Source organism: Manis pentadactyla, chromosome 9 (genome assembly GCF_030020395.1).
Source record: "Manis pentadactyla isolate mManPen7 chromosome 9, mManPen7.hap1, whole genome shotgun sequence".
In the NCBI taxonomy this organism is placed as follows: Eukaryota; Metazoa; Chordata; class Mammalia; order Pholidota; family Manidae; genus Manis; species Manis pentadactyla.
The window spans coordinates 12,896,870-12,905,636 of NC_080027.1; positions in this window are offsets into that span (position 1 = coordinate 12,896,870).

Consider the following 8,767-nt stretch of genomic DNA (forward strand, 5'->3'; position numbering starts at 1 on the left):
GTGGGTAACTGTTAAAACTACTAGTCCCCTGAACATGGGCTGCTGATTTTTTTTTTTCTTCTGTGTTCTTTTTCCTTACACCTCCTCTCCCTCACTAGGTTTGGAGACTCCAGGTGGGGCCGGCAGTGGTTCCCAGATGTACAGCCTGCAGTGCTTCAAGGCTGTACACCGAGGCAGTGGAGGAGCTAGGCCTTAGGCCCCCATAATCTCATCAACAATAAGCTCCTACTTTGATTAGACAGCATATGCCTCTGAAACTAACTGAAGATCTAATGCCCTTCTCCATGTTCCTCCTACATAGATTGCCGAGGACTGCCATTTCCTGACCCTTGCTGCCTCCTGCTTACTTGCAGAGCCCTGTGCCCCTCTTCATTCTCTCCATCTACCAGCAAGCTCTTAGGCAGCAGTGTACCTGGCTCAGGACCTGACTCTAGGTCAGTTCTGCCAAGTTGACTAGAGGGACTCAAACTCTAACCTGTATGCAAAGATGCTCCAGGTCCTTACTGTATTCAGCTCCCAGCCCCATCCTGAATTCCTCAGTGCACCTTTCTGTGTCATCATCATGCCCAATGTCCACTCAATAGTTTATTCTGCCTTACACCAAGGCCCTTACACTCATTCTCCTGCTTAATCCCTTTCACACACTCATGACAATCTTATGGGTAGGGACTACTGTTATCCCCATTTTACAGAGCAGGAAATAGTAATTCTTTTAAAACAAATCAGATCATGTCACTCCTCAAAAACCCTCTGGTATCTCCCCATCACACTTGGACAAAAATCCAAAACCCTTACTTTTGTCTCCAAAGCCCTATGTATCTGGCCCCTGGCCCACTCATCTCCTCCTGCCGTCCCTACATTCCTCCTTTCCCACTACAGGGAATTCCCATCACCTTTCTCCATTCAGGGGCCTTCCCTGCATCAAGTTCCACAGGAGGGCAGACAGGCTCAGACCTAGAATCAGGAAGGCCTGGGTTTGGTACTGGATTTGCTCACTGGCTATGTCAGTTGAAGTAATTTACTTCACTAAAAAAAAGGGTCTAAAATCAGTAACCTAAATTTCCACCTTAAGAAACTGGAAAAAGAAAAGCAAGCTAAAGCCAAAGCAAGCATAGAAGGCTATAATAAAGGTTAGAGAAAACAAACTGACCCACAAGTTAGTTCTTTGAAAAGATTGACAAACTTTTAGCTAGACAGACCAACTCAAGCCCAAAGGGTGTGCACCTTGAAACTCTGGCTAAAAAGCAATGTGGCTGTGGTTGCTGATTCAAGAAATCCCCGAAGGTGAGATAAATGATAGTAATTCTGCCACCCAATAGGAGGCTTTGGATAGCAATGTTTTCAGCTAACTCTGGAAACAAATTGCGGCTGATCAATCTAGATCACTTATGTAGATGCCCATGCTAAGGGCCCATTCTCTGATGAGGCTGACATGAATCAAGCTATTGGTTGAGCCTGCACTGCCCAGATTGTCTCCATTTCTTCCTGGATCCATTATCTTACCAGACATGGCACATGTCCAACATCATAGAGTGGGCACAAAGAAAAGGATTCTGATGCTTCTGATGCAGAGGCCACCCTTCCATGCCAGATTTGTGATTCCTGCCCAAAGTTCATCTGTTTGTCCTGTGATGAGGGAGGCCACAGTGTATGTAGCATTGTCCTGGCTCACTCCTGAGAGACTGAAATACATAGTACCTTTTACTTGGGGCTATCTGTGGTGCTTTGCACTTTCTCAGGCTACAGAGCTGCTGTTCTGGTCCAGTGGGCCAACTTTGGCCACACCATTGTGTTTCTAGAGACTAATCTGTGTTTTGGGCTTTTTGGACTATTTGAAGTCTTACAACATTGCACCTCTTATCGCAAAAGCCACTCAACAGTGGGCAGATGGTCTAAGTATTTGATGGCCCTTCCATGCTCCCTATGATCCACAACCATGTGGTACTGCTGAGTGCTGAAATAACCTCCTCAAAAATTAATTCAAAAGCTACTAATTGAGCCTGCACTGATGAACTTCTGGCTCTCCCTCCTGGTCCACACAGTTCAGAACACCAGTTCACTCACTGGGTGCAGCTGTCCCCAGGATGGGACCATCTCCTCTTGGCCATGACCTTCATAATGATCAGGATGAGAGAGATGTTTTTGAAAATTCAGGGATCCACATTCTCCACTCCTGGATGCAATGCTTCTTTCTTTCCTCAACATGAACGCAAGGCCAGCCTGGTTGGTGTATCTCCTGGGTGGCAGCACAAACCAAAAAGGAGCTTAGGAGATTTAAAATGAATTGTGGTTCAACCATCTGAATTCTCCTGCTGGACTGACATGGTCCTGGATCATGAGAATAACTGGAGTGCTTGATGTGTACTTTCTCTGAGTCCCCAACATGTAGACGGTGGGATATAATGACTCAAGGTGGTTGTTAGAAAAAATGTCCTTGTCATTCTTGCTCCTGCCTCTTCCAGGTGAAAGGGGCGCATAGGGAGTGACTGGGAAAAGGGTGACATTCTAGCTACTGGAATAGAACACATCGGTTTGAGGGTGAAAGGAGAACAGCAGCCTTGGCACCTGGGGAGGGAACACCTCAGACACAGGACACTTGGGGGACAAAGATACATTAATGACCTTTGTATTTCCAAGCCACCCAGAGCCTCGCTTACTGAGGAAAACACCCTGGTCCAGCTCACCCAGGCTGTTGCATGTGCCTTAAATTTCACTGACTGCTGGGCCTGCCATCCTCCACCAGACAGTTCTGACCTTTATTTGATTGCCATTCTGCTTGACCTTATTGAGAGATTGGAAGCAACAGGGGGTAGCCTCAGCTCCTATACCTCCCACATAAAACACCTGTCAAACAACACCACCAGGTGTCTTTCTCATTCCCAATCCTGCAGCCATCCATGAAATGGATGAATGCCATCTGGCTGGTGGTATGGATGAACAGGACAGGCTGGACCAACTCCCCTCAGTCAGCCCCTCCAAAAACAAGGACTAGACTCAATTACTTGAACTGGACGGGGAACCCTAAGGCCTGCTAGCCTGTGGAGAGGCCACACTGGAGGCACCATCAACCTGTGCCTCCCAGCGGATGTGGGTCCCATTTGTGGGGTGCCAGGTTTCTTCCTAGAAGCACCACATGTACCCTTGAGACTGTGCAGCTTGCAGGGAAGTCACACATTAACTTGTCCTTAACTGGTGTACATAGAAGGTCCCAGAAGTGCTTGGGGTTGAGCCTACTCACAGCAGTCGTGAAGGGTAGACCAGTTGTCTTTAAAGCAGTAGGCTTGGATTCTTTCCGATCCTTCCCTCACCAGAGAATTTATCACACTCTCATGCAAGCCAGCCCATCATCTGTCCTTTCTGTGGCACTATTGACAGGGCAGTAGTTAGGCTCATTCCTGAGTAACAGCACACACCATGGTGGGATATATACTCACGTGGCTCAATTACAGGCCTACCTGCACCTCACGGGGGTCATATCCACATGGTAATGAGTAGTCCGTGCACATACCTGCAGCTCTGAAAAACATAACTTACGTTATTATATTTTCACACTAACAGGCACCCAAAAGGGGTTAGCTGTCTTGTTTTTCATTGCAGTATTAATTAACCAGACATTTCTATGAAACAGGAAAGAGCTAGATGATACAATAGTAAAAATAATAATACTCAACTTTCAGTGTTTTCTTTGGGCCGGGCACTGTGCTAAGAGCTTTTCATTAATTATCTCATTTAATCCTCAGGACAATGCTGTCAGTTAGGTCTTATCATCATCCCCAGTTTGGAGATGAAAAAGCTGAGGCTTGGGTAGGTGAAGAGACTTACCCACATCTCCCTGCTGGGGTGTGGCAGCACACCTCTACAGTGAGTCCCACCAGTGGCCTTCTCCTGTGTTGGAAGGGTGGCGAAGAGCAGAGGAATTATGTCAGATCCTCTGATTTACCAAGTGTGAAGATCGGCTCATTTCATTTTCCAGTCCCTTCGCTCTGCCGTTCATCCCAGTATGTGGTATCCCAGAGGGACCCAGTGATGGCTGCTTTCAGTCATGGTCTTTGGAGAGAGATGCTTCAGGGCAGAATTGTCCACTGCAGGCCTCCAAAGCTTCAAACCCTCATCTTTAGAACTGATGAGCAGCCCCCCTGCCACCCTCTGGAGTCATTTCTTTCTTCAGAGCCTCACTGCTTCCCCAAGACGTTCAGAGCTCAGAGAGGCAGCCCAGCGCCCAGTGTGCAATTAGCCCTCTTTCATGAGCACTTGCTATGTGGCCAGCATCTGCTAAGTACTTCTTAAATATTAGCTTATTTGATTTCCTATTAACAAAGGAGGAAACCAAGACATAGAAAAGTCAAAGAATTTTCCCAATTCCCATGGCTGGTACAGGATGCAGCCAGGAAAATCTAATGCCAGAAAACAACTGCCATGCTATGCTACCCCATGAAATATAAATTCATTATGTAGGCTGCTGCCCCATCCAGCCAATTCCCCCAACAAGGTCTTTGGAGCCCTGGGTTTGAGTCCTGGCTCTGCCACTGACCAGCTGTGTAACCTCGGCCAAGTACTCTGCCTTCTCTGGGCCTCTCAAGAGCCGCTCTGCACAAAGGACCCTTCCCTAACATTTAAGAAGTCGGAACATTCCCTGGGCTTGGATCTTGTGGCTCCTCATTGTTCCATTGAAGCAAAACCCCTCATTGCCCTTGGGGCCCACCCACCTGTCGGGCACATTTGTGGTATACCTCCCATTCCTCCCTCCCAGGAGCGCTGGTTAGGTTTTGGATCAGGCAGGCTTGAGTTCAGTTCCCACACTGGACTCGCCAGATGACCTGAGTCTAATTGCTTCTTCGGAGCCTTGGTTTCCCCTCTGCAGGGTCATTGGGAGGATGAAATAACATGACAGTGTAAAGTGTACAGTAAATGGTGGCACTTTTGTGGTCTTGCGCCATTCAATTGACAAACTTTAGCACCCTCTGTGGGCCAGGCCCTGTGCTAGGATCTGGAGACATGGTGGGGCCTTCCTGGGAGGGCAGTGAGATGGACAATAAGTGAGTAAACACCATAAAGAAGAATGTTTCAGGCTGTGACAAGTACCATCAGGACACTTGTGGGTGAGGTGACCCAGAGGGCCAGGGTAGCTGCTTTAGAGAAGATGTAAGAAATACCACCCAGAGGTAAGAACCATAGACAGAAAGGGTCACCTCCTGGCAGAGGCCCGAGCTCAGCTCCTCTGAGGCACAGAGGACTTGGCAGGGCTAGGCTAGGAAAGGAAAGTCACTTGAGGATTTGTGTGTGTGTGTGCTATTTTTGTCAGCTTGTTTGTGTTTTTTTTTTGTATCATTAATCTACAATTACATGAGGAACATTATGTTTACTAGACTCCCCCCAACTTGAGGATTTTTAAGCAGAGGAGCAGCATGATTGGAATTCAGATTTAAACGGTGACCTGGCCCCTATTGGAGGAGGGAGTAGAGCAGGCAGAAATGGTGCTGGGGGGCCCATAAGGCGGCAGAGATGGTGCCAGGGGGGCCCGTAAGGTGGCAGAGACAGTGCCGGGGGGGACCTGTAAGGCGGAGAAATGCTCTGGGATGATGGCAAAGGTCAGGGTCTCCCTGAACTTGCAGAACTTACAGCTATGAAGCAGGAAAGCAGACCAGGAGGTTCTAGGAAGATGGGGTGGCTGGGTGACAGGTAAAGGTGGACAGGCCAAGGATCACATGTGCTGCACTGCTGCAGTCCACACTGCTGGTCCGCTTAGCATCCTTGTCCCTGCTCCGCACCACGAGGCTCCTCAGGCCCTGGGAGGCCCACCTGGGCAGGAGGAGACTAGGGTGCTATTTCTTTCCCTGGCTCCCTCCCTGCAGCCTGCGTTCAGACAGACGCTGCAGGTCTCTGCAAAGGCCGTGCTCCCTTGGGGCTGTCCTCCCCTCCGGCTCCTGCCGCTTGGGGAGGTCTGGTGGCAGGCCAATGGCTCCCTCTCTAGTCCTTTCAGCAGCAAGGGCTCCCCTCAGTAGCCCTTTGTAAACAGTGTCCCCCTCTTAGCTCCCTATCACCCACACGAGGGTGCCCCCTATATCCTGCTGTGTCCCAAGTGAGTTTAAGGAGTTTGGCAATGCCAACAGGTGACATTTGTTGAGCACTCATTATATGCCACACATGGGACTGGGAGTTTGCTCTCGCTGCTCTGAGTCTCTGGGCCCCCCAGCAGCCCCTGGGGCAGGGCTGTCATGAGCCCCTTCCTACTCTCCGCAGCTTGGATGCTGTTGTCACACTCCTCCCAAAACACTCCCTCCTCTTGGCCTGCCTCCCTCTTCTGGTTTCCTCGCTCTGCTCTCTCCAGCTGCTGCTTGAGCCACTTCTGACTCTCCCTCCTCTCCCTGACCTGGGGGTAGTGATCTCCCTTGTTCTCCCCGAGTCTCTCCTCTCCCGAGCTGAACCCATCCTTCCCACGGCTGGGAAGACCCGTGATGCTGAGGATCCTGGGTCTGTCTCTAGGTCAGAGCCCTGGACTGAGACGTCTCCACCTGGATGACACAAACACCTCAGACTCAGCAGATCCCAGAGAGCTCCAGACTCCTCCTTGTGTCACGTTCTCTGCCACCTTCCTCACCCACCTCAGGGGCTCAGGCCAGAAACCTGGGAGTCATTCATGACACCCGCTGCTCCAATACCCTCCACTTCACCCAGTCTCTAGATTCTACCTCCCAGACATATTTCCACTGTGTCCAAGCTATATAATCTTTCCTGGGCTGACAGTGACAGCACTGCCATTGATCCACCACCATGAAAATAAACCCCAGATTCCTCACCATGGCCTCCTATATCCAGAGCGCTTTCTCCCCCTTCCCACCCTGTTGCTCCACTGGCCTTCTCTCAGTTCCCAACCCTCAACTCTGCGTGCTCCTTCGCAAAGTGTCTCCTCACAGTGCCCTCAACCCTTCAGGCCTTGTGCACGCTGCCCTCCCGCGTGGCTGGCTCTGCACCTGTGAACTTCGGCTCCTCCAGTTTCTGGCTTAGAAGTCTTATCAGAGGGGCTTCCTGGACTTCCAGGCCCCCCACCCTTGCTCCCAGCTCCTTGCTCTCTGTCACAGTGCCAACCTTTGTTGTAGCCACTATCATGTGTGAGCTGATCTGTCACATGTCTGCACGTCCCTCTCCTAGAGGACAGAAGCTCCAGGAGGGCAGAGATTGGCTCTACTTCTTACCAAGAGCTTGGCATGTAGTAGGTTCTCAGTTTGCTGAATGAATAGATCCCCATTTCAGAGGTGAGAAAACTGAGGCTCAGAGAGATTAAAGCACCAGCCCTAGTCTGTTTGTGCTATGTTCCAAGGTGAGCCACCACCTGGGTCAGGTTCATGTGAGTGAGAGGAAAAAATGACCATAAAATTCTTAGTTCTGCACCTGGCAGGGGGTAAACCCTCACTATTATTCCCTGCCTCAGCGTGTGACCTGAGCCCTGAGGGAGGGTGGGGCTGGGTGGGGCTGCCTCTCACACCCGCTCCTGGATTCCAGCGGCAGGTATCCCCTGGGGACAAGAGATGGTTCCCATCCCACTTCTGCAATTCCCGTCTGTATGAACAGGTCCTGAGCCCACTGAGCAATTCAGTCTCCCTTAAGGGCCTCCCTCATTCCCTCAGAGCTACCCAAATAAATCCACCACCAAAGTAAAACTCCTGGCTCCTTGGACAGGTGTGCCAGAAGGCAAGTGCCTGACGCTCCCTGCCACTCTGGTGCCCATCTCTAATTTGGCAGTGTCCTGCTCTGGATGTACCCTGCTCACACCCACCCCCTGCTGAGTTGTGTGCGTCACAGATGGAATCTTGGGGTCTCTGGCCAGTCCCCCCGCCCCCCACTATGGCCTGGGCCCCAGGACACTGCGCCCTCCAGAGCCTCCCTTCCTGACCAGTGGACACGCCTGATTCCTCTCTAGCCTTGACCAAACTCAAGGCCCCTCCCCAGCCCCTGCCAACCCCTGCCCTGGGGCCCTACTGTGCCTCCCCCCAGCCCCCTGAGCCCTCAAGCAGCACCCCCTTCCTCCCGGCTGTTAGCCTGGGAAGGGGGCCAGGTTCTGAGCTCAGACCTTGGCGATTCCAGAGTGTCTGAGGCCCAGAGCCAGCCCCGGCAGCCCGGCCAGACAAGGCGAAGGGGGGTGGGGGGGCAGGGTGGGCACCAGGAAGGCATTTAGAGGGGATTGGCAGGGAAACTGGATTCCCAGCTTTGTTCTTTCTGCTCCTCTTCTGGACCCCTCACTGAGACCTTGGCCAAAGGGCACCCCCTCCTTGAGGTCTCTCCCCAGAGAGGAGTGGACCAGTACTAATGAGAAGTGACTTTGGGTGGTGAGACCCCCACATGCGCACGGAAGGCTGGGAAAGAGCCCAGAGACCTGGCCTCCAGGACCACCTGGCCTCCCCGACCGCGTGACCCGGGCAAGGCCGGCCTCCCTCCCCCAGCCTCGGTTTCCCGCTTTGATGCACCGGGAGTTGGGCTGGGCAGGCCCGCCACCCCGCCCGGAGGAATCTGGGCCGGCGGTCCCAGGTGAGGGCCCGCTGGAAGGGACCCAGCGCGGCGGCGGCGGGTTCCGGCGGGGGCGGGCATCTGGGGCGGGGACCTCCCCCCGGCCTCCGCCTGCCCGCACACCCTCGCGCCTCCGGGCGGCCGCGGCGACGCTTTAAGCAGAAAAAAAAACGTCCCCCTGGCCCGGGGCCAGCGTCCCAGCCCCCTCGCCGCCGCCGCGCCGCGCTCCAGCCAGGGAAAACAACTGCTCACTTCTCCCTGCGTC